Here is a 27816-nt window from a genome sequence, read left to right as displayed (position 1 = left end):
TATGCACATATCATTTGGAGAATGGTATTAAAGACAAGCATTCACAAAAGAGTAGAACTGTTTAATATTAATAAAAATATGGTTTTCTCCTTGGTTTTCTAGATACATTTATTGAGGTGGTTCTACTGTTAATTTTAGTGTGAAATAATTTGTTAATTGTGAACATAGAGCCAAACACTCTGTAATACTGACAGACTTTACATGAGACATGAATTTTCTCTTTTTTTTTTTTTTCCCCTGCCTAAAATCATCATGAAAGCACTCAGTAAAACCGTTTGTGGTTTTCCAGCTTAAATGCTGTCAGTTTGTCATAGATCATAGAATCATAGAACATCCTGAGTTGGAAGGGACCCTTAAGGATCATCAAGTCCAACTCTTGACACTGCACAGGTCTACCCAAAAGTTCAGACCATGTGACTAAGTGCACAGTCCAATCTCTTAAATTCAGACAGGCTCTGAGAAACACCATAATAAAACATAAGCAGTAAGACACATCTCATCATTAGCAATCAATGCTAAAAAAAATCTGAAACAACAAAACAAAAACAAAACAAAAAATGAAAATTATTTGCCCCTGTTATTGAGTAACTTCTTCAGAGGTACTAAAGAAAGAACATATTCAGAAAAGGAAACTTCAAGAAACTTGAAGCCCAAGTTTAGTAGAATTTCTGTTTCTCTCAAATGACAATCCCATAATTAGATCCTATATTTGCAACTAACAACTTCTAATACAGAAAACACTAATCTCATACTCTAATAGTGAAACAATGTGTAAGCTTGCTTTTTATCACAGTGACTACTGTTATATTTCTTGATAATGTGAAAAGATACATTTTTTCTTCCCATCTAAAATGAGTTATTCTTGCTATTTACCATGTTTTCAGGTTGACATTTTATTTACATGTTGCTTCTCCCCATCTGATGCTGCACACCGATGATGGTCCTTTGAGAAAATTAAATACTCCAAAGCACTACCTCTTCTAGTGTTTTGTTGAATTTGAATTAAGATTCCCTGTAGTAAGTTGCAAAATTGTTCAAAATTGACTCTAGGCATCCTAAGAACCCTAAAGCTTCTAAGGGACTTGTTTAAAACTAAAAACTGAATATCTCCTGAAGGAAAACTACATGTCAGATTTATATTATAATGTGTTTTTGTGCTTTTTGTTCTAATTGTGTTTGAAGCCAAAATGCTAGTTGTTTTGAAAATGTTCCTGAAGTATTATTCTGTTATTATTTTCACATACAAACAAACAAACAGCATAACAAATAGAACAAGAACAATAGCTATTTGGAAAAATTGTACATCCATTAGATATATTATTTAATTATATAGTTTTATGTCACATACAAGTAATCAGCTTTAATATTTATGATTAAGCATATTAACAGGTAACATCTGATACAATTACTATAACTAAGTGTCTCATAGGACAGTGTTTTATTTTAAAATCCTTAGCTTAGCCTCAAAAAATGGATATGATTAAGAAAACTGTGTATGTCAATAAAGGGCACATAATTTTGTCAGCACATTTATACAACTACTTTTCACTTCAGTACTGTTAAAATGCTATTATTTAATGCTAATCAACACAGTGAAAGCAGCTGAGATATGAGAAGCCTAAGTGCACTGTTTTTTTTAATCAAGAATCTTCTCAAGAACATTTGTGGACATTTAAATTCTTTGATATACGCTACAGTTGAGTATTTTTCTTCTTCTGTACAGCACTAAGTTATATTAGATTCAAATATAAATGTAGAGTTATTCATTCAGGATTAGGATTTTTGACATAACAATATGAGGCTGCTGTATATTCTTAAAGGAACATACAAAGGAACAATACAAATAATAAAAGTATTGTCACAGATTCTTTTAATTGTAAAAACTCTCTCACCTTTGAGATTTAGTCCTTTGAGACTGAAAGTTGACATAGTAATTACCTTATATTAATTTAGAACTTTGTTAAAACTTTTCCCTTTTTAAGAATGACACCTGGTTACCATTTATCATAAGCTCTCTATATGTAAAGGAGACTTACATGGGCAATGGAAACTTTCATAAAACAAAGCAAACTAAACAATATATATATCTTTTAAAGTTATACCATCAGTACTTAAAGTGTCCATAGGCTTCTGAGTTGTAAAAATTACTAAAGCAACAGCTCATCAGCCTTAAGTACACATTAGATATAATTAATAGCTCATTAGGTTTTCTGGAGATTAAAAAAGGAGGTTCTGTTCTTGTTCATCATAATGAATTAGAAAGTCACATATTTCCTCCATGGCTTTCATAAGCCAAATTTGGCCCTTACATTTGTTTTAATACAACCATAAATTGATGTAGTCATTTTCATCACGAAACTTCTCCAATTACTTAGTTTCAAAGCATCCTTTTTTCACTTTCTTGTGCCTCCCTAGGTCCACTCTACACAGCTAAATCAAACAACAGGAAAGTAGTATTTATACGTATAAATATCCTGTTTAACATCATACTTGTATTAAGTTATTAAATATTTCCTCTGAAGTTCGTTTCTTGAAAGTTCAAAATTTAACAAAGCATATTTAAATACAGGAGCAGCTCCTTACAGATTGAAGGACTAAGGCAACAAACACTCAGCTGATGTGAGAGATGGAGCATTAACCACCTGAATTCTGAAGATGGTCTAGGTTTTACATGTCTTCTACACTGAGACAGCTAGCTATGACATCAAGTCTGTATATACACCTGTACCATTAAACTGTAGAAAGAGCCTCAGTTGAACATTTCTTACCTTCTACTAAGAAGGTACTCCTACTCAGTAAAGTATGGTTCACATCAGATCCAGCTCATTCACTCAAGTATGTGAGATTTAAGTATCCTCAAGTCTGAAATTGTGCCATGACAGACATAGCAGTACTATGCCAGGCTTCATTACTATGAGAAATATCATAACACTCAGACATTAAATATACAAACAAGCACAAAATCACTGCACTCAAAATTCCAGTGCTGAAATTATTGAGATTCTTGAAACAAACATTTAAATTGTAGTTCACTGAACAGATTAAAATTCTGTTCTCTTAATGTCTATGTTTCTGCACTACAGGAAACAGATGGCCTTTAACATCAATGAACCTTTGCAAAGAAAAAGGAAAGGAATTCAAATACAAATCAAGTCAATGTGCATTTTAGGTTGTCCATAACTCCTTTGAAAGCACATCTCAGTCCATTTAGAAAGGATATCTATTCTACATTCACTCACACTTAAATCCTCAATAGGAAAACAGCGGAAGAACCTTACATACCGCATATACAAGATAGACATGTGCTTCTATTGTATAGGAAAAGCTACTTCAGATGAGATCAGTTTTGGTGCTGTCACCAATATCAGTTACTTCATAGCACAGCTGGAAGACCCATAGAACAGATCATTGAAAACATTTGTAATATAAATTATGTCTTAGAGGAAAAGCATTTCAACTCATTGCATAGTAGCTGGTATTGATCCTGAAGATACTTTTTTCTTGGGCTATCAGTATTTTTTGCCGAGTTAATATAATTCAGTATGTTCTCATTTTTATTTTAACACCATCATTAACACCATCATTTAACACCTTCATTAGTACGGACAAATGTTTGAAATATAACACTTGTTACTATAGTAGACACATACAATAGTGGGAAGATTGGGTGACGTGAAAGTACTGGAATAAAAGGTCTACAAGCTTAATATATTAAGCAATTACCAGTGGGTCATATAGTCCATTGATAATTATAACTGTAATTAACTGATAGGATTTCCACACATTTTCCATGTATTTAGGTATTTATTTTGGAAATGCGAAATCATTAACATGTTAGAGACAGAAAAAGGGTTTGAACACATTTAGGTGAGTATAAGACAGCTTTTAACACTACTTATATGTGTATACATATATGGAGATAAAGAGACTCCTATCTAATTTGGAGTCTTCTATAAAATGTTTGTTATTTCACTTAATTACCTTGTCACCTTACATGCAGTTAGAATAAAGCATGATTTCTTGTGATATTACTTAAATTAAAGTACAAAATATTTCTCGTTTAGAAGCTAAGCACAATAGGAAGAAGGAAGCTTACATCCTTGTAGTTTCAAGGAAAGATCAAGACATTGTTCCTTAGTATGACTCATAACCAGGAATTCATATCTCAATTCCTGTTAGGTCACACATCTGACTCATGTCCTCTCAGGAGGTGTGGTTCAAAAGCTATCCTGAAAGTTGTAAGACACTAATTTTCAAACATTCCAAGGAGATTTCTCCTTGAAGTGACTGATAAGAATTATTTTAGCCATTACTTGCAAATATTTGCTCTCAAAGACAGAAGTCCATACTTAGGAACGTTTTAACAGCAGAAATATTGGGTAGGTACGTTTACAAAACATTTTAGGCTGATCTATATTATGTGGTATAAAGACAAGGCAAGACCTCATGGCAACTTATATAAATATATTTCTAATTAACTTAAAAATCACTTTGAATTTCTAAGAAGCACCAAACTTCTTTTTTAATATTCTCCATTAAGACAAACACAAAACACATCCAGGGACTTTGTGGTACTTAGCTGCCTGCCAGCAAGAAGCAAAACAGGGAACAAACTAATGGAAGAGCTATAATTATGTAGGGAGCAACAGATTTATATCTATGTAAAACCTGTAGAAATAGTCCTACTGCTTTTCATTTTGCTATGCTCAGAAAGTTTCCCTGAGAAACAAAACATCATCTCTCACAGCTTTAACTCTACATTTAACTCCCCGCCCTGAACAACAACTTCGTATGAAAATTCAATTCTGTAAATTAGAATCTGGCACACGCACAGGTAAACAAAGCTGCCTTAGTTGAAGTCTTCCTACTTCCAACAATCTCACATGAGGTTGTGTTTGATTTTCATTACCACAACGCAATGTGATAAAATGGAATTGTTTCTTGAAATTTAGCCTTGGTTCCTAAATAGCCAATGATGCAAGACAAGTTTAAAATCAAGTCATAGAAGAGACAGTAAAATAGTGATGACAATATTTCAACTGCACTTATGGTATGACCAATCATTTTAAGCAGCCTTTTGCAAACAGGATTTCTTTTTTAGATTACCCAGAGAAACAGTTTTCCTGAGCAAAGGCTATTTTTTATCATCTCTCTCTGCATTTGAATAAATAGGTATCTGGGCCATGAACTTCTTTGTGCTTTGTAGTACTTTGCATTCAAAGGTCAAACCAATTGATTAAAATGGCAACTAGCAAGTCCATATAATGTGGTTACATGGTGGCCCAATAGCCTCCATACGCACCTCATTAGGTCTAATTGCATTGAAGTGAACTGTAATTCACTGTTAATCTAAAACAGCTGAGAGGATAGAGTTCTTCACACGAAGTGCAGTCAGGTAAGTAATTTCAAGCATGCTTTGAGTCCCTGCAAATTACAGCAGAATTAAAAGAAAGCTTGCATATTACTGACAAAATGAAAAGGACAGCAATCAGTGGATCAGGCTGGAGAGATGGAGGCTTAATATCTAAGTGCAATACACTTTTTCCTAGCAAAAAATTCAGGTATGTACATGCATTAAACATCCATAGGCTTGATAGAATAATATTCAACCCCTTCTTTATGTGCTATAGGTCACCCCACCTTCACACCCCTATCTTCATCCTACTAAACCCCAAATATTACTGCAGAGTGAATATGCAAGAATAGTGTGAACATATGCTTAATACTCCCCTCTGTGTCATACAACAGCAACTTTATTGACAGCTATCTGGATACCTTTATGCTCTTAAAGATGACTTTCCCCAGATTAGGGGAAAAACATAAAAATCAAATCAAAATGGTAAGCAACTCCTGGAAAAAGCAACTGGGAAAGAAGTGACAAGGATTTTAATTTTAAACCCAAAATCTAGCCTTTGTAGTAGAATAAGATCATTACAGCACTTACCTTCTACATGTTTGGCTTGCAGAGCAGAATCCATGCTTGAAGGTATAATGTAAGCTGTAGTGACAGCTTGCACCTCAAGGAGTGATCTACTTTGACTGATGTAAAAAAGACAGCTAAAGAGAACATCTCCAAAACCTCACATCCAGAGAAACAAAGGCAGCTCTCAAAGGAAAAAGCTTAGATGCTTACTGCAGTTAATGTCTGATTACTGTTGTGTGTGTCAGGTTAGGGATCACAGATTAGGTGTCTTTATGCCAGGTGAATCTCATAATTTAAGCCCTTCCTCTGTCTAACCTCTTAAATCTAGCTTTGCATGCCTAAAACAGACAAAACAAGTTAAAAAGTCAAATGCTATCACAGTCACCAATTCTATGCAAGACAAAAACAAAACAACAAGTTTAAACATGTAAAAAATTGACCAGCCTGTATATTCACAACTCGACTCCTAACTGAATTATTTGTTAAAGATTTTTTTTTTTTTTTAACCACAGTGTGGGACCCCATATCATAGAGTGGGTGTCTACTGTGCAAAAGGACAAAAACACTCAATTCCCAAACTGCACAACAAAGCATCAGACTGGAGAGAACAGGGAGATGTAAGTAGAGACAGGTACACAAAGAAAGCATGAAAGAAAGGCAACATCCATAGAACAACCCCAGCCTAATATTCCTTCTCATTTCTTTTATAGGCTTTATAACAAGACAGAATTTCAAGGATTTTAATTTAATGATGTCACCTTTTAAATGTTTTCCATAAGTTTCAAGTAAAGGGTCAACATGGAGGAAGGCAAAAAAGTGAAGACATGATAAACTTGCCAAAGTGAGAAGAAATAGTGTTATGGCAATTGAGACATAAGAGGTTAAGAACTTAGACAAGAACATGAAATGTTTTCCTAACCATCCAAAGAATCATCTGAAAGATGCTACTCATAAATGAATGACAGGACTAAGATGAAACTTAGCTATAAGGAGGTCTGAGGTGATGGCGATGGATCTGGGCCTCCATGAAAGGCCACGTGGCAGAAGATGTTTCAGGACATGGAAGAATGTCATGTACAGCTCTATCAGTCAACTCCATTAATTTAAAGGAGATCGCTACTGCAACCAAATATATCATTATGAAAGGATAGAAAAAAGTTCACAGGTGACATTCTTTAGATCTGGGATTCAGTAATTTAGAGATGGTAGCTGAATCAGTTTGCATATATGACTACTGTGCTGTTTTAAGTAAAAATTAATAAATATATATTACCAATGGTAATATAGACATTAATAATTAATAATTACAGAAATGGTCAGCACACTTACTCTTGTACTAAGGCAGAGGGTGGAGAATACTTTTTTCTACTTTCTCCACTGCTTAGTAGTTTTCCTAAAATCAGGTGAGCAAAAGATGATGCTATGCAAAATATGTCAATCAATATGTTAATTATTACAATATTACAGTGAACTTTTTAGATGCTGACCATATGTAATATCCTTCCCTTTGGAAGGGGAGATTTGGCAGATTGGTAGATAAATCAAGTTTATAACTGCTTACTCTGAAGCCATTTTCTCTTAAAGCCATAGGAAAATATTTTAATATACTATAATGCCACTATATGCCAAACAAATTGATTTTCTGCCCTACTTAGTTATTTATGATAATGACATATCACTGTATTGGTAAGACCTTCATCACTTACGATGGGATATTTCTTGCAAGAAATTTAGATGTAGAGCTCTGCATGAAACTGCAGAGATGACAGAACTTGTACTAAAAGTACCTGGTAGCTTTCTGAGCTTCATTCAATTTTAAACCTCTAAGCAAGAAAGTTAACTCCCAGACTTCATCTGATGCAGGATACAATCCTCCTCTGTCCGTGATTCTTTGCCTCAATCACACAAGTCATAAAACATCTTGAACTTTTCTCATTGCTTTCAATCAAAGTCAGCATAACTGATTTCTGATGAGATTGGTCACTCTGGAGGTCATCTGTGATGACCTGTAAAGGAAATGAAAAGGAAGAGGTGAATAGAATTCATTTCATTAGTAGTGGAAGAAAAAAAAAAAAAATCGTTACCAAAGGACCGACCACTACAGTATGATGGAGGAAACAGATTCCTCCATGCAGCCCTCCTAGTATGCTTTGATCCCATTTCTTTCAACATACCATTTTCATTAATCTTTCACCTAGGAGGAGGTTTTCTTGTCCCCTCAGTTAATACATATGAGGAAAAACAACATGGTTGTACATGTTAAGAATTAACCCTGAAGAGCAGAAGCTGGTAACAGAGGGATGTTTAAATGGTTAACATTATTTTCTGAACCTACTGTTCCTTAACTCTTATTTAAATTGATGTCAATTGCATTACTTCAAAAACAAATGCAAATACAAAATTTGGTATTATGTAGAATGTGCACCCAACTGACTGAAATTGCCACCTGTCTAAACATGCTGCTACCACTGTTGCTGCATCATACTAGAGCTTCTCTGTAATTTTCCCTGTCCCAGTCTTTAGCATAAAGATGCTTTAGTTGTTAAATGCCCCTGAAGACATTAAGTAACAAAATAGCTAAATATGTAGTTACCAAGGTACTCCCCAGGTAGGATGTTCTTTGCATTAAGAACTGTGATTATAACTGCCGCATTCATGATTTCCTTTGTTGCTGATAAGCAAATTGCTAATACCCAGTAAGAATGCTTCATTAATAACTTTTTTAAATTATATATAGAATAATTACATGTTTAGACAATGAACATATGATTATATTAATATAGAATTAGCTGTTCCAGTCAATGTAGAGCATTAAAATACTATGACTAGTCACACATATGATACTATGCAAAAATAATAATTTAACTTATTTAAACTGTACTTTGTGAAAAGTGGAAACATCTTATGCACAAGCTGTGACTCTATCTGAACTGTGCATTGAAGTGAATCACATCTCTCTTGCTTCCTATTGAGTCTCAGGAATTCAGAAACTTCCTGAGTGAAGTTCTAGACTTCACTAAGTTGACTTTTTGGCCAACATTCAAGGTCAATTTCTGGCCTGTCTACACTTCAGAATCCCCATCTCTTCACCTGTTTCTTTAACACCTTAATTTCACTTTGAAGGTTTGTTTTAAAGCTAGGAAAATCTATATGATATTTGACTAATGAAGTTTTGATCAGACCCAGAAGTTTACATACACTCTATAGTTGAGTACTCGGCACTCATATGTAGAGAAGGCTGTTGTAACACATAAATAACACCCACACAAAATTAATAATACAAAAATATTGAGAGAGTGTTTATATATTAATAGAAAATACTGCAGTGTCCTAAAGACAAAGAAATGCATGATTGGTTTGTGATTTACTTGCAAGTGCCTGCTTTTTAATGTCAAAGGTAAATCTTTAATTTCTTTCCTTTTTCTGGGACAAGTTACAATTGTAATATCTTTTATTTTTCCTTTTCTTCCCTTAATATTAAAGAAAAAATACCGCTGAAATATCACTTGATTGATTGTAATGGCCAGCTGTTACAATCTCAATGGAAGTATAAGAACTGCTGCCTAAGGTGCACTGAAGAGTGCCAAGCCTCATAGCAACTCAGCTCATCCTAAAAAGCACCATAGTCTGGAGTGAAAACTGCAATTTTAAATTCTCCTAGAGACCCATTATTTGCAAACCATTGACACAAACAGCTCCAGTCCCCCCATCATTGTATACCTGGGGAGCTCTTCATCCACAGAGCCCTGCATGCTCAATAACTTTACATACTACAAGTCCTTATGAAATTTTGGCTAAAGAGGTATTCTTATATATGTGAAATGTTTTTTTCTCTGTCATCTAAAAAGATAATAAATATATTAAAATCTACACTCAGTCCACCTTGATTTAGGATGTTTTCATTATAGAAAACAAGCTTCGTATCCAAAAAACGTATTAAAAATACGAAATCTAAGACAACTCTCCCTAGATTTCTAAGGTAGCTTTAAATAATATCTTAACACATATTTTAAATGGTTGGAATTAACGGAATGAATTTAGAAATTTGGACCTTCCCTGAAATTTTCATCCCAAAGGATGTTTTTAAGTTGAGCTAGAAATCCTTGAGAAAAGGGATATACATGTAAACTCTGAAACATACTGCTCTACAATGGAACCTGATATATGAGTGTCTATCATTTATACTAACCTTCTGTACAACTTATAAACAAACAAGAAACAGTAACAAAACACACAGACCAAAAAACAAAACAAAACAAAAAAACTTTTTAAGGACAGATTTAACTTAATCTGATTAATTGATGATAACAAAAATTTGCCATAAGCAGCTGATACTCAAGACCATCAGCAATTAGACTAGTCAATGTTCAGTATATTGAACATCTTGTTTTTTTAACCTAGCTTTTGTATTGAGTTTTTAAGTGTCTGCCTCTCTAGTTTATGCAAAATTAAAACAAATAAGCAAAAGAAGTATTGATATATCATTACCTTTAAATTTACAGAAAGAATTCAAGATGGAGAAATTGAAGAAATTTGTTACTTTGTAAACTACAATTGTACTCTTCACAGTTCTACTCAAAGATATTTTTATTGAAATATCTTTGCTAAATATCCCAAATATCATATTTACTACATCAATTAATGGGATTTTTTAATTTATTTTCTTTCAGTTTTATGGGGTTTTGCTGCTCCCTTCTGCCTTATATTGGGGAAAAATAGTTCAGCTTTATACCATATGAGTATTTTAATTCTTATTTTTACCTACTCTTTCTTTCCAAAAAAAGTGAATAGTGAAATACACTAGACTTATTCAGACTCTGGTACATCAGAAGTGGAAGTATAGGCTTCTGCAACATACCCCAGAGTTAAACTCAATTATGCTAATGAACCAGGCAAATATTACCTTCTGGTGTACATAACAAAATCTTATAACATCACATATTATGTTATTACATATTGCGTGAGTAATTCACCTATCCATTGCAATGGTTTAGCATTCCCAGTGGATCTTGGATCTACAAATGTTTTTCTTTATATTTACCAAGGTTTTTTTTGTTTGTTTGTTTTTTTGTTGTCTTATCATTTGCACTTTATCTTCTGAATGTTTTCCTAATAGAAGAAATGCTGGAGGAAGGGGAACGTATTGCAAAGAATCAATAGCTTTATTCATATTCACTGACACTCCAATTGCTGACTTCTTTACAGGGAAATTGGCTCTTTTTCCCTACGATTAGAAACTTCTCATACTATCAGCCAAGGCTGTTCCAAGCAAATCTGAGAATGAGCAGGAAAGGTGGAAATATACCAACTACTCGATGGCAAATAACAAATGATAAGAGAAACAAAAACTCACACAGAGACAAAACATTTCAGCCAAATCCAAATACACATTGCAAATATGGGATTGCATATGCACGCACTCTGTAGCAGTTGCAGCTGCAGCTGTAGCAAAATACCTACTAAAATCCAACTGTGAACAAGTATTAACAGGCTCATTGCATCAATCCCATGGCAAAAGTGACACTGAGACATGAAGTGGTTGCTAATTATCCACCAGCCATTAATATATCTCCTGCTGCTGAATCCTATCTCCTAACATTCCATCTGCGATGCTTTTTTACCTTATTTCCAATTCAGCTACTGAAAATTTCATATGTAAGATATATTTCTCGGTCAAAGCAAAATGCAGCTCTGAGGAGCCTTCAATCCATGGAATCATGTAACACAATAGGAAAAATATTCATTGTAAATCCTTAGCAAATATTTTCATCAAAAGATTTCAGATGACAGCATGAAGCCTTGCAGTTGTTTTTTCTGATTTTTTTTTTTTGTTGTTTGTTTTTGTGACAGAACAAGAGAGGTCTTGTGAAATTATCAACAAAAGGAACTTTTCCTTGGGAAAACCACTTTTTCCACGATAGAAATATTTCAAAACTATTATGTTTGATATTTATTCTCTAAGGATGAATCAAAAATATTTATTTATTTTTGTATACACACACAAACAAGTATTTACTTGTAACATATAAAACATGTTGTTAACAACAGGTAAGTTTCTTGTAGCTTAAAATATTTGTTGATACTTAATAGATTTTGCACAACATATTTAACATCTGTGCTGTGCTGGGAAAACAAAATAAATATTAATCTCTTACACCAATTAATTTGCTCAACAGTCAGCCACTGCTAAATGGGCTTTTGCACAGGTTTACAACACCATGTCTAATGAAATGGCACCCTCAGTAACCCATACACAGAAAATATGCGAGTGATGATATAGGCTTTCCTTAAGGTTTTCTTGGAGCAAATGGAACGATACCTCAGCTTCAAGGTACAGACAGAATGCAAGCGTTTCTGATCTGCATGGTCAAAATGGAACTGAGGCCCAGTTAATAATTAGCAGGGAGATTAAATCAGAGTTCAGAGACAAATGGGGTGAACTTCATCAGTTTGCTTTTTCAGAACTGCAAGTGTGCTACAGCTAGAGGCCTGCTACATGAAGAAAAGACTGAGCAGATGTTAGCATATGTAGTCCTTTTAAAGCTAACACATATTCTATGCAGCATTTTTTTTTTTTACAAATTCACACTGTCATATTGTGTACTCCAAATTACAGTTCACATTTTATATTGTTTATATTTGCATTGCTCATATTTGTATTATTGGAAATATTATGGTGGAATACAGTGTTTTTTGTAAAAACACAATTTAGTTTTTATCAATACTTTCCACTCCTCTAATTTCAGTTCAGACCATTTGTTTAAAACTATTGCCAAGTCATTCACCTTCCATACCTTTCCTACTCGTGTTTCCCATACCTCCAGTAGTCAGTCATCTTGTTTCTTGGGAAACTTCCCTTATCTGTCTCCAAATTTCTTAATACTACTCTTCCTTCTTTCTTTCTTTTACATCTTTCAAAGGCCTTTTTAATATCATCCAGAATCTTGTCTTTTTTACATTAAAAATTGTGGGCCATCCCATAAACACACTAAATAGCATTAATAACCTTCAATCATTTCCTCTTGAGCTTGTATGTGTTTTTTCTGGACTATAGGGGAGGCCCAAAATACAGCCATGGCAATAGTGCTGACAATGCAAAAACAAGCAGATATTAAAAAGCATTTTTTATATTTGGGACTATAGTTTGAAAATAACTAGTTGGTCAGAAAAATACATTTCATTGACAAGAGCAATGAGCTATCAGTTCCAAAACCAGTAGTTTTCCCTAGCTGGAGTCCAAATATCATTAAGGTACAATATACTAGATTAACACTTAGAAATATTACAAAAAGAGAACTTATTATACATTATCAGTAAAAACATCTACATACTGTGATCATGAGTTTTACAGATTTTTTGTGACTCTCTATAATTTACAAGTCTATCCTCATAACCCACAGGTAGGGAAATATATTATTAGTTCTATTTTATGGAGGCATAAAAATATTACAGGTATCAAGGAAGCCTGTTCTGGAGCCAAGAAATAAAACCAGATTTTCTGAGTCCTTGCCTCCTGTCCAAATTACACAAAAGATTTATATAAATCAGTCTACTACTGTAGCAGCAATCACCAGAAAATCAGAGAAGACCCAGCATCAAATCAAGAACACTATGGGTATTACTACAATGCAGGGTGAAGACTAAAATCTTTAGTGTTTTTCATGAGGTACACTTATACAGGACCAAAACCCTAGCTGTTCATTTTTACATGTTTACATTACACAATTTTGATAGACCTCTGAAATTTTGATGAAATACCGAGCTGTTGTGTTCTACACACATATTCTACTCAGCCTTCTTCCAGATGATAGTCTATTGGACACTATTTGAATTTTATATGAAAAAAAAAGTCTATTGATACTAACTGATATAGTAAGAGAATTTGGAGTGCTATTCTGAATGGAAGGACACCAAACATTCTCCACTCTTAATAACCCTCTTCCCTAAAATTCACTTCATCTCCACTACTGTGGTTTCTGGATTAATTTCAACAAAAATTCTTATGTTTGGCCAAGAGATGGAAACTGAAAATGACACTAAAAATGCTTCCATTTTGTCAGGCTAGGGAAGCCAATGCTACTGTTCCATTTAGAACTTTCAGGCACAACAACTAATGAATGAACTTACAGTACATTAGCAGACTTACAGCTGCAGAAAGACTGTTCAGATGAAGGGGAGTATTCCCACTATCTCATATATCTAAGTGCAGATTCCTTTGAAAAAAACATTTTTTTTTTTATATCAAGAAACATTGGTGCTGTGGCAACCTTCTGCTGTCACTGATCATTGTTTTCATGGGATTTGACAAACAAGGAGACAAAGACCTTTGTGAAGGACTTTGCTAGAATCCTTCATACTTAGTTATAAAAACTTGCATATATAGAAATAGGAGAAGTATTTCACATAGAGTGAGGTGGAATGTTTTTGGTAGCCTTGCACAATACCTACCTTAACTTAGTAAGGACATAATATAATTTTATAAAATCTGAAAGGCAGTTATAATAAAAAATGATACATTGTACGTATATGGGTTAAGATGAAACTCACTGTTTTTGCCTAAATTGTGGAACAATCCCATTCTGTAAGGTTCCCCGAGTGCTAGCCGCTGGGGCACTGTGACCTCTAATGGGATATACCTGGGCCTCACACTTGTGCATTCTTATTTCCTTTGGAGCTCCACCCATATGGGCAATCAGAGCCCCAGGGCAGCACTGACTCCTCTGGAGCACACCTGCCTCAAAATGTGTAAAAACAAAACAAAGCAATCGTTACATACTCATTTTAGCACAGCAAACAGGTTCTATTTGATAACACCTTTGCTGTGCATAGACTATATTTCACAGTATCACAATGACTGTCACAATCCTATTGAAATAAGCTATTTCTAGTGTAAAAGCAATGTATTATTTAACTGAGCCTTTTGATACTCTAGTACATATCTTCATCATGGGAAAATGATCTGTTGAATAGGAGGCTTTATGGGATGTGCTGTGGCTTGAATAGTTTTTTAAGAAGTTTTGAAATTAACTAAACTGGTAATTCTATCTAACACAATAGTACACATACATTGTGGAAGTGTGATAGGAATCATTAATCTATAGTTTAGATATTAGACTAATGAATTATACTTAAAAAAAAAAAAAATCTCTTTTTTATAAATGGAAACAATCAACATATATCCAAACAGTTGAAAAGTATACTGTAGGCTACATTTCATTCCCTCTCCTTCCAACTGCTTTACATCACTTGGGAGTTTTGTTTTTTTTTTTTTTTTAAATGATCTGAGACCAATTTTTTCAATTATATTCTGTGACTTTATCCTTCCTGAGTAGAAATTCAGTGGGCACATACAAACCTAAACCTGGGATGAAGCCCCTTTGAAAACTTGCCCTCTTGTGTTTAAACACAGTTAGATACTGAAAATTAACATCATCACTAAATACAAGAAAACACTGAAAGGCATGACTTCAAACATTAGAAACTACATACTCACTATTTTCTTTTCTTCAATAGTTTCAATTACCTCATTAATATTTGTTTTCATGCTACAGAGAATATACTTTGGAACATCTGTTTGTTGAACTGGGTATCACTGAATCACAATTGGCCACTAATAGCTGCAACAAAGAAAATTATGGGAAGATTGTTTCTAAAGCACAAATGTTTGCAGTTGCTGTTTTCCAGCAGCGAATATGCTTTTGGAAAAAAGAAATAAACATTAAGAAGGGAAGCACTGTGGTCTCCCCGCTGTCGGTATCACATATTCCATGAATGGGAGCATCATTTTGTTACTATGTAGCTAAACAACTGCTTAAGTGATCGATAAAGACCATTATCTTAAATCATAGCATGAATTCCCAATATCATACATAAAATCAATAAAACACACAAAGAATAGGACTAAAAATTTCCACTAAAACATAGCCTGCTGCTTTGGAAAATAATATTTAGTAGGTTGGGTTTTTTTTGTTTTACTAATTATGAGCTCAGTGGCAGTTTATTCTGCAGTAAATCTGCTGGTGTGAGATTAAACCTGTTATTGAACAGAGTTTTGAATCTACTGCAAGGCACTCATCACTGCTGGAGAGTGAACATTGCTGTTATCTCATTTAAAAGTTGGCCAGCAAAGCAGCCCATTTGTTTAAAATGCAATTAAGCTGGTGTCTTGAAGAGAAATTAGCAAGGAGTACTTCATTCTGGAGGCATAAGAGGTCTGTTCATAGACACATTAATCCTGTGATTTGGGACATCATTACAATCTGGGACTGTGTTCCGAAAGGATGTGCAGTATACACAAGCCCAAAAAAGAAAAGCTGTTCATTGAAATGGGTCGGCTCTGTTTCCTGAGCTCCCAAGATTTTCTCCGCTATTTCATGCATGTTGCACATGCTTGCTGTAGAAAAAAAGGAAACTGTCTAATGAAAAATATCACTGCTGAAATTAAATTATTGAGCATTTAGCAGTTTACAGATCACTAATTTGCAAGTAGGTTTGGGTTACAAAGAAAGTGGAAGTTCATTTTGTAGAAATATAAAGTGCAATTATTTCAGTCTTATGAATACATGACAAGTATTCTGCTGACACTTGATTTCTAAAATAGGCTGATAGGTATTATATGTTAGAAAGCTAAGAATGATTATCTTAATTTGGGTTTTGTTGCTTTCTATGGGCCAGTAGAAAGAAAAGAAATAAACTCAGAAAAGTTCTGTTTCCATAAACAGTACAGTTCATCAGGAAGCAAACTGAAACACGTGGACTCTATACACTCCTAAAATAACAAATTTCTTAGAAGTCTGCAAAGCAAAAGACATGTTCTTCCCCCACGGAACACATCAAATGCCAAGTTCAGTCTTTACAGAAGTCAGCACAGTTATAGCAAAGCAACGTTTTTTCCTTCTGACCTGTGTAAGGGAACAGTCCCACTTGGAAGAACTAGTAAACAAAGGAATGCACATTTTCAGAAACATGTGTGTATAAGTACACACATTTTTGCAGAGAAACAATTTAGATGTATCTATCTCTGGGTTCACACTACAGGGTTTGTTTGTATACTGATGTACATTTTACAGTAAATATACAGTGATCTAGATAAGTGGTGAGTTAGAAAATGATTTGGGTTGCATTTTCTCACCTCACCAATAATGGCAATGCAAAAAACATTTTTGTCTGTTGTCTATTCAGAGTATCTTCAAGCATTCCCTAAATTCTGTTATTTATTTTTCTGGGACCCTCAGAGCATTTCCAAAGCCAAGAAGAGAGTAAGAGCAGTATTTTTGTCATCCTGCAGAGGCATAAGAGGAGGGATCTCATAGGCAGCTACCTCTACGTCAGCTTCTTATTACACTGGCATCCTCCTCAGAGAAAAGAAAAATCTCAGCTGGCCAGGGTTAGCATTTGGTTTTTGTTCACTGCATCACTCTGTTCCCCAAGAGGGACCAGGACTTGACTCTGGTTGAATACTTATTCTTTATATTGCTGTGGCTTTACAGTCTCCTACCAAAACTTCATCTAGCATTTTCAGAGAGGTGACAGCAGTAGGATGCTGGTAGCAGAATACAGTTAACATTTGCTGCTGCTGTGGACAGGGATTAATTGTTGAAATTGCCAGTTCAAAATAAACTCGCTAATGTATTACTAGTTTCTCATATCCCTCTGGCTTTGGGAAAAGTTGGTGAGACTCGGACCCTGGATGAACAATTTTTTGGTCAGCATCATTCACTCTTTCATGGTCATAGAGCTTAAACCCAAGTCTAGCAACATCTGAAGCATAGCAGACCCTTACAATATGTGCAAACTGTCCCAAGCAGTGCTTTTCTAGTAAGTGCTGACTGGCAAATGCCCAACAACAACAAAGGAGTTGTGTGCTAATGTGATTAAATAATATACATATATATATTCAATAAAAATAAAAAAATTTTGAAGCAAATTAACACAAAAACAGGCTTTAGCCATCTTGTGACTTTGTCCTGCAGTCTCTGAACTGCATGAGACTGAGAAGCAAGCTCTGGGTGATGAGTAGCAACACACTTGGAAAGGACTCCACTGAACTTCTACTTTCTTCTGTCTGTCATTACAAACTAACACTGGACTGTAAGCTGTGTTTTTAAAGCTCTAAATTTTCTGGTACTGAGAAGAGCTCCTGTGGGGATACTTCAAAGTTTTCAAAAGATAGGACAGTCTGAGGAGAAGGCTATACCCTCTGTGTGCAGCCTACCAGGATGCCACCCAAAACAGATGTATGGTTTTAAAAAATAGACTTAAATTCTACTTACAGGCAAAAATTAGTCTGTAGTGGCAACAAGGAAGTACACAGAATCAAATCACTGAAAACAACTGTTTTTTCTCTGCCAAGGGTGCCTTCAGCCCCAGCTGCATTTAGTTCAAAGACAAAGGAGTCCGCAGCTGAGGCTCAAATTGAAAATGCTACTTTCAAATGACACCAGAGGCTTTAGGTCCCCAAGGTTTTTCATTCATTTAAATGAATAAATAAATAATAACAAAACAGAAAATAAAAATATTTTCCTTTTTTTTTTTTCTGCTACACTTTCCTCAGACATAATGATTCAGCTAGTCTGAAATAGCAAACAAGTTCCAACAACATCCGTACAGGCTAGAGCCTTCATTAGTTAATCAGATCATTCCCTTTTTTGTATTCCATAATACAGTGCTTCTACTGATTTCTTTAACCTTTCAGTTTGGACACAATTAATGTAATCACACTTCTAACAATTTGGAGATGATTTCTTGCTAGCAAACTGCTACATACAGCGATGCACTTCCTATTTCTGGCTTGCCTCTCAAACAGCCAACAGAAATGGGAGTTTAAAGTTAAGTTAATTTCTTTTTAATTATCTTTCCTTTCTTTCTAATTATCTTTTGATCACAGATAAGAGGAACAAATTACAAGAATTTTTTCATTATCCACAAAAGCTGATGATGTCTGCACATCTACTATAACATATTGGTGATGCTTACTGTTTCTGCAAGATGTGTTGACAACATTTTGGGAGAAAAGTATCTACATAACCCTAGTGCAAAACATCTTTCAAAACAGCACACAACCATAGAAACACGCTATATCCATGAGATGACTGATTGATTTTTTGATTAGAGACAAGTCAGACAAAAATTATCTTCAGCCAACATTGGTTCTTTAATCTTTCCTTGATGCCCCATACAAACTCTCATAACGTGAAAGCTAGGGTTAGACATTATAAAGTTACCCTCAAGAAACCAGTGACATTCCCATTGAATTCCCTGATTCCTTGTTTGTTTTTTGTTTGTTTGTTTTGTTTTGTTTAAAGAATTTCAGAATATTTTCTTAAAGATCTTATTTAACAGAGTTAGTCACCACCTCACTAGAGCAACATGTCTCTACGGTATGTTCTCTAGCATTTTGTCCAGTCTCTCTAACATGCCAAGCAATTTGGCTTCTACTTCTGCTTTTGGGAGACTATTCCACAATCTAATAGATCTCACTGTCAAGAAATTTTTCTGTGTTGCCAAGTCATTCCCAGGAGTGCTACTTTTATTTAAGGGAGGGGAACTGATTCTGGCAATAGTGTAGTTGCTCCTCTGATATTTTCAGTTGCTGGGTGCAAGTAGCCAAACACCATCTGGTACCCAGCTGGTATAGTATATTTAGAGGCACCTAAAATCTTTCCAACCCTCCCTGGCTCATCTTTGCTTTTGGAATCAGCTTCTTAATCATTTTTAATCATTGTATTGTTTTGCTATCTGGAATATTCCTTTGTATGTATACAATTATCGGAAGGAAGAATTTAATTATAGTTCAGAGACTATTATTATGAACAAAGCAGTGAGGCAGTTTTTTTCCCCTCCACTTCAGTTTAATTATCTTTAACAAGTTTTAATTGTGTATCTTTTTTCAGTTTACAGCATATAAAGTGTCTCATGAGATGAGCAAATCTGTGAAAGTGGGCCAAGGTTAGTGGCCACACTTGTACACAAACATGAGGAACAGTAGATCTCTTATGAACATGAAAGAGAGAATCTATATGACAGTGTTAGCAGATAAAATATTTGTAAGTATTCAGGAACCATGTTTCAAAGGCATACGTTTGTACAAGACCTTATGCAGTAAATTATTTTAGCTATAATTAGACTTAAGAAGAAGGTAGACAAGTTAGAGAGATTATCTTTTAAATGAACAAGGTGGTTAATTGCTACCCCAATGGAGGTCCAAATGTAGTCGCTCCCAGAGCACAATCCCTATTTCATATTTTTCTCAAGACTCACTAGAGTGGAAAACATGTTTTGTCTGTAGCACACTGCCGCAATATTCTATTGCAGCAAAACACTACCAAAACACTACCTATTCTTCATGGCTTGATTCCTAAGTCCACTCAAATCAATGAGAGTCTGCACTGACACGAGTAGGTTTGCATTAGACCCCACAACGCATAGCTAAATATTTTACAGTATTGTAATACAAATTGCAGGAGGAGACAGGTTAGAACAGGGATCTGATACAAATCTTCAGTAAAGTCATTGGAGTGATATATCATGTAAAAGTGAATGTGTGCTCTGTGCATTTGGTATTTAAGTCACTGGGAGTTTTGCCTTAGAATGAGATAAAGGATATGAGGCCTCCTCAGCCTGCCTCAGCACGGTAGGCAGAAAGGTAAAGTCTTTCATAACAAAAATAAATGACTTGTCTGTTCCAGAGAATACAGGAAAGCAAATGTGGTCTCTATCATCTTCAAGATGCAAAATGAATATGCAAAACCAAGGTCAGCCACTACTGAGGAAGCAGCTTATTTCCCCATGTGAAACCACTTAAAACAAGAAAGAAAACCACCCATGGAAAAAAAAAAATCTTGTCTTTCTGAGCACACACATCTTTCTGTGAAAAAAGTAAGTTTCAGTGGTTGGAAGCAAACAAATACACTTCACAAACTATCTCTATAAAGGACATTTTAAGCAAATATTTTGATCCCATCTGCCACATCAGCACAGACTCCATCTGAAGTTCTTTTTCTCAATTGGCATCTGTGCTGCTGTACACACAAACTGCGCTATCCCAACACCTGGGCTAGGACCTGCAGCACCCATATAAACTGGCCACCTGGCCCAGTTTTGGAAGGCCTGACGAGATCAGTTTCTTTCAGTCCAAGATGAATCAAAAAAAAAACCAAAAACACACATGTAAAAACCATGCAATTGCTATAGCCTTCATCTCAATGGGAGGAGAGAGAAAATCTGTCCCCATCAGAGCAGGACTGCAAATCTTACAGCAACAAGGCCTGCTGGCAGCTCACAGTTTTAGTGCTGTCACAAGATGGTATTCCTCTCTCACCCCAAGTACCTTTACTTTAAAAAATTAGTCATATTAGTACAATGAGATATAACTACCTACAATTTTCATAGGCAGAAGAAAAAGAAAAAGAAAAAGAAAAAGAAAAAGAAAAAGAAAAAGAAAAAGAAAAAGAAAAAGAAAAAGAAAAAGAAAAAGAAAAAGAAAAAGAAAAAGAAAAAGAAAAAGAAAAAGAAAAAGAAAAAGAAAAAGAAAAAGAAAAAGAAAAAGAAAAAGAAAAAGAAAAAGAATGAGTACCTGATGGTCTGCTAGATGTGACAGATGATTGCTCAACTGATTTAATCTACTCATTTATTCCCATAAAAAACTACAGGCCTTGTAAATGCAGCGTCTCCTGCCAAGCACCGCAGCAGTCAAATGAAGAAAACACTTCTTTGCTCTCTTGGCTGGAGGGAAGACGTCAAGACAAGTGGATGCTGTGGTAATGGTGGTGTAAAAACATGCATTGAGTCAAGGCTCCAAAGCATAGGAGATACAAAGGGGAGGAGACACATGAACTTTGGGATATTAAATATTTTACATGCTAATTAAGAAGCAGCTGGTTCTTCTTTATTTATTTATTTATTATTTTTATTGCTATTTGTTTCGTCTTCTGTTACAGCCTCTGACAGCCCTTTCATCCTGGAGTCAGGCCCAAAGTAGAATCCTAGATCTTAACACTGTTGAATTTGGGAAAAATGAAGATGAAACCCTGAATTTATCACAGCCCTGCCCCTACTCTTGACTAATTCTTTATCCTACAGTCATTGTCAGCAGCAAGTATCTGGAGCCTATATACATCCTTTCATACTCCATCTCATGGTCATGATACCCAATGATGGGAAATAAGTTAATACACGATAGTCCATTCTCACTTCTCAATACTTAAAAGAACACAATGATTCTTAAGACAGATACAGCTGAGAGACATCTGAAATTTCTGAGTTGTTTGACACTGCCCACAGTCTACATACATATTTAAGTTTCACTACCTTTTGAAGTGCCAAAACCAAAATTTGTTGGCATTTCTTGCCTCCCTGTGTCTCCTACTGTAGGACATGCACATTTCAGTTTCTATGGGAACTTTTTTCCTGTGAAACTACAGTCAATTTGCATTTCTTTAGCCACTTTACAACCAAGCAAATCTGATTAACAGCCAAATAATTATTTTTTCTCACTATTAAACATTCTATTCCTTTTTTTTTTTTTTTTTCTCACCAATATTTTCAGCTATCATGCCCATTTCATGCTCTGAATACATTAAAACCTGAAGTTCTATTTCTGCCATGGTCACCTAGTAATCTTAAACAGGCAAGTCCTTTCCTTTGGAATATCTTTGCTTCCAATGACCACAGTATACATTGCCCTGGCTGCCTAGGACATCTGCCTTACTGTTTGTTTCCTGACCTATTTCTATTAAGTACAGAGACTAGCTGAGGATTTATGCACTTTTCCTCACTGTTCATTTTGGAACTTCAAGTCTATGACTCAATAGCAACTGTGTCCATCCTCTGTGGTCAAAAATAAAAGATAATAGTTGTACTTACAGGGCAACATTTGCAATAAAAGGCAGTCCTTCAATCTGTAAGGATCTAGTAGAGTTTCTATTAAAAGCTCCATATCATTAAATTTATTATTTGGAAACAAGAATTTATGATAGATCAAACATTTCAACCATGTCAAGGCCTCAATCAATCAATCAGATTAATAAATAAAAGTCCTTCCATCCGTTTTAAACTGACAGTAGAAAAGGAGTAGGGGAGAAAGCACCATTTGGGGACTGGATTTAAACATGTTTCTAACTGAATATTTGTCTAGCACCAATAGTTCTGGTATTTCAAGAAAAAAAAAAAAAAAAAAAAGCCAAAGTATTCTGCTGTGTGGAGTCCTCTACAAAGTGGACCGTTACAGGATTTCTGTGGTTTCTAACAGCATATTATTGGTAAACAGTTCTCTACTGTTATAACTTTTAAACTCATCTAATAAAAGTTTTAGTTAGAAAATGAAAGCAGAAATGAATACAGAGACCAAGATAACTTGAGTGATTTTACACTGCTATAGCTCATGAATTGCGACATTTGGTATATCAAAAATAAGCTAAGGAAAGTGAGATTTGATAGGTAGGTGATAGCACAGGAATAGAAGTCAGCTAAGAAAAGTCATTATGGAAGGGGATTATACAATACTTTTGAGAAGAGAGCAGGGGAAGTCTTGGCTGTAGTAGCATCACTCAAAGAGATGTTGCTGCAGGGACATGAATATTGCAAGGCAAGATCTCACTGGGATGAGAACATAAAACAGAAAAATAGAGCAAATGAACTCGTAGTAAAATAACCAAGTTGGGAATTACCTTGTTAAGACAGTTTCTGTCCTATTCATCAAAAAGATTATTTGGGTTTGTACAGGGCAGAGCTATAAGTTCTACTGGAGGAGACAACAATGAATATGATTCATCTTTTAATGAATGCTTAGTGTTTAGTCTTTAATGTGCCATACCACCATCTATGTGTTTTAGACAGATGCTATTTAAAACACCAAGCATGGACACTGAATATCTCCTTACAGGAAAGCAGTTCATTAAGCTATCAAAGAAGCAGTCAAGGTACAATAAAATCATAGCTGTTGTGCTTTGTCACAAAATAAATAAAGAAAGAAAGAAAGAAATGAAAATCTCTTCATGCTCTTCACATTGAAATTGCAGACTTAAAGGTAACATGCAACCTGTGACCTTCGGTGACTTAAGCACGGAAGCTGAGCTTCCAATTGTTATGATTTCTAATCTTGCAGTGTGTGTAAAAGTTTTGAGAAGATAATTCTGGAGTTTTCTTTGCTAAGTAGGCATTAATTATGCATATATTAAAGAAAATAAAAGCAGAACTAATTTCACTGACTAATATCTTCCTTTTGGTAATGTAAAAAGATGATATGGCATTTATCTGGGGAATTCAGTACCACCAAAAAGAAGGCCTGACTGACTTAACTGGGTGGTTGAATATTTCAGTTTCTTACTCTCAGCAAGCCCAGTGGGGAAACTGCTTATTTACATCACAGATTTTCTCAAGATTGGCTTATCTCTGTTTTCCCCTTTTACTCTTTGTATATGAGATTTAGAATGAACATCAATAGAAGGATGCAAAGTCAAATTTCCAGTCTGTAAGCACCACAGCAGTAGTCACTTAAAATAGCAGAGGCATTTGATAAGTGGTGGTAATTCTCAAGGTTGGTGTTAACCCACCGATAAAGTACACTTTATCATAAAAAGACAGCACATTACAGGTAAGATGAGCAGACCATACAAACTAGTTCTGTAGGATGTTTTCCATGTCTCTTCATGACCTGCTTAGCTATTTTTGACCTGCTCTTAGAGAACACAAGGCGATTAGAGCAAAAGGTAGCTGTTAGGACAAGGCAAGAAGTGGGATGAGAGATGAACATTTTCAGTGTCTTTTTGAGAGATTTGACTATATAAAGGTTAGATCTGACATCCTAGAGTACTGTCTGTGCTGGGTTTCAGGAAAATTTGCATGCCTCATATGGTTGAGGGTTACAAATACAGACGTGTAGTTCAGATGCATCTCATGGAATTCCAGGAGCAGTGGTAATTTTGTATTTGCAATTTTATGGCATTTTACTCTGATATGAAACTTGCATGCTTTTGGAAGATATTATAGCTGAATTGTCTTTGTATAATGGGATCCCAGGCACAATCAACAATCTATATCTGAGCTTTATTAATAAATATTATATATTATACAACCTCTCCTAATGGGTAAGACCCACATGTTCAATAAATATTCTGAGCAAGAACGTTTCCCAAAGCAACCAACATTATTTCCCTTTAATCAGAAATAGATCTATATTGAAAGACCTCTATGAGCCTACTATGTGAAAACAGACAGCATGCTTACATATCAAATTCTCAAATATCAAATATATTCTCTTGGAATACACACCAGCAATAATAATAGTCCTGCATCTGCTTTCATACACAATATCGATTAGTATCACTGTACCTTATAATTTAGTATGATCTATATGCATAAGCTCAAACAATTTAATGTACATAATCTCAAATATTGTCTATTTTTGAAAAGGTAGATATACCTGCATTCACAATTTTCATTGATCTTTTATATTCTGAGTCAGATGATATAGAAAATTTTACATTTACACTCAAAAGTCTTAGCTGAAAAAAAGACACATGGATTCAGGATGTACTCATTTTATATTCAGCATTTAACTGATGAGTGTCTATGTGATTATTCTTTCATTCTAGATAATAATTGTGTGCTTTCATTCTTAAAAAGTATTCAGGAAGGATTAAATCCACAAAATGATCTAGGTATCATAACATTAATCATACCACTATTGGTGGTATCTAGACACCTAAGCATTAAAAATGGACCCAGCATTCAGAAAACATGAAAGAGAACCAAGAATGAGCTTCACAAACCTGACAAAGACAACACTAACCAGCTGACGGCAAACATGTAAAAGTGAGTATGATCCTTTCTCAGGAAATTAAACCATTAACTCCAGATTACAAAATCATGACTCCACTCAGAATTTACAATAATGAATGCTTGAGTTGCATGGGTTGCAACTCAATGCAACTCAATTGCAACTATGGGTTGCAACTATGATGATTTTTTTTTCTATTTTTCTTGCAGTTTTAGATGAAGGAAAACAAGGTTAAAAAATAAAAATAAAGGAAAAGGAAAAAAAAATATATCTCACTGTCCCTCCATTTATTCTGTTAAATGTAATTGGTAGAGCATTTCCTGGGAGATCTTGAATAAAATACCTTTCACACCACTTTTGAAGGAAGTACTTGAATTCAGGACTGCAGCTCCATGGTAAGCATCCTCAACAGCTGAATATAAAGAACTTTCAGGCTAGTTATTAATAGAAGTCCTTGTTCAGCTTGAGCAAAGCAGAGTTTTGAACATGGGTGTCCTGTGCATCACAGATGAGGCTACAACACCTTTCAAAAGATACAGAAGAGGAAGGAAGGTAGGCAACCCTCAGTGAATTTTGTGTTTTATAAACTTGTAATAATCTAGCCCCAAGGACTGAACAGGCAAGGGGATGCATCCTCTCTCAGTTCAGCCTGGGAGCAAAGGATAAGCCGCCTAATGCCATTTGGTAGTTATACCCACCAGAAGAAACTTAAGCATGATGGTGAGCCACAGCTTTAGGTTGGAAGTGGCTCTGACACTATGAATTTAAACAAAATTGAGATGTCCAAACCTCTTTGGATTTAGCCCTGAAAATAATGAGAGTAGTGGTATTTTTAAGATTCAAAGGCTATGTGCAAAGACCTGCAACTGAGAGTCAAAAACACCCTTCTATTTAAAACAGTCTCAATTTCCAGAAATCAATATATAGAAAAGAATCAGTACCTTCAAAATAGCCTTTGAGATGTAAGTGTTAGAACACCAATGCACTTTTAAAAAATAGCATACAGCTCTGTGGGAGGGCAGACCCTATGTAGCAGGAGAAAAACAGGCTTCAAACTCCTTTAGACAACTGGAAGATTTAAGAGAGATCCCCTCTTAATGCACTTGTGAAAAGGAAGTAAATTTATATGACAAAAAACTAGAACTTTTAAGACATATCAAAGCTTTTAAATTACCTTTGAGTTCTCTCCATAATATTTTATGAAACTTTCTTTGAACTATTTTTTGTCATGGCTGTGTGTCAGGTGCCTATAGGAAGGTGCTGCAGCGAGGGCTGCAGACCGGTCTCTGGGAGGAGATGCCAGACACAACTGAGTCCAGCCGGCTCTGCAGTGGGCCCACCGCAAGACATACCTGAGCCCATCAGCAAAGGTGGTGGCGCCTCTGTGAAAACATGTTTAAGAAAGAGCAAAATGGTGCAGAAGAGAGTGAGGAATGAGAAAAAAGGTGTAAGAAACAGTCTGGGAATAATGAGGGAAGAGAAGGAGGTAGAGATACTCCAGGCACCAGTGCAGAGAACCCCTCATGCAGCCAAGGAGAGGCCCACACCAGAGCAGACATCCACACTGCAGCCCATGGAGGACACCACACCAAAGCAGGCTGTCCTGACAGGAACTGTGGCCCACAAAGAGCCCATGTTGGAGCAATTTTTGAAGCACTACAGCCCATGGGAAGGGCTCACACTGGAATGGGGAAAAAGTGTGAGGAGGGAGCAGCAGAGAGGAGCAGAGATGGACTAAGCCTAATCCTCCTCTCCTGCTCCCCCATGTGCAGCTCTGGGCATAGGATGGGTAAAGGAGACAGCAATGAAAAAATGGATTTGAGCATGGGTAGATGCCAGGGCAAAGGTATTGTTTTAAATTGACTTTGTTTCTCACTATCCAAATCTATTTTAATTAGCAATTAATTACATGTATTTTCCTCAAGTCAAGCCTGTTTTGCCTGTGATGGTAATTGGTAAGTGATCTCTCCCTGTCTTTATCTTAACCCCATGAGCTTTTTCATCTTATTTTCTCCTTTGTCCTTTTTAAGAGGGGGAGTGAGAGCAGCTGAGTGAGCACCTGGACAGTCAGCCAAGTTCAACCCACCACAGCTTGTACAGAAGGCCTGATTTTTGC

General features: G+C 35.3%; 1 long non-coding RNA gene across 2 annotated transcripts; it reads right to left on the bottom strand.

Moving 5' to 3' along the window:
- Positions 1 to 3489: 3489 nt before the first annotated feature.
- Positions 3490 to 27532, bottom strand: LOC110353204 (uncharacterized). Of its 2 annotated transcripts, none has more exons than XR_003498832.3 (4): positions 26875 to 27532; positions 7792 to 7929; positions 5945 to 6039; positions 3490 to 5424 (listed from the first exon to the last, which is right to left on the bottom strand). It is a non-coding gene; the product is annotated as an uncharacterized lncRNA (long non-coding RNA). The 2 variants fall into 2 exon arrangements; XR_002403423.4 differs by lacking the exon at positions 26875 to 27532 and adding an exon at positions 14471 to 14548.
- Between the last annotated feature and the right edge of the window lie 284 nt (positions 27533 to 27816).

Source organism: Anas platyrhynchos, chromosome 8, assembly GCF_047663525.1.
Source record: "Anas platyrhynchos isolate ZD024472 breed Pekin duck chromosome 8, IASCAAS_PekinDuck_T2T, whole genome shotgun sequence".
NCBI classification, from domain to species: domain Eukaryota; kingdom Metazoa; phylum Chordata; class Aves; order Anseriformes; family Anatidae; genus Anas; species Anas platyrhynchos.
Note: the sequence above shows the minus strand (reverse complement) of the source record. Positions and strands in the feature narration are given on the sequence as shown.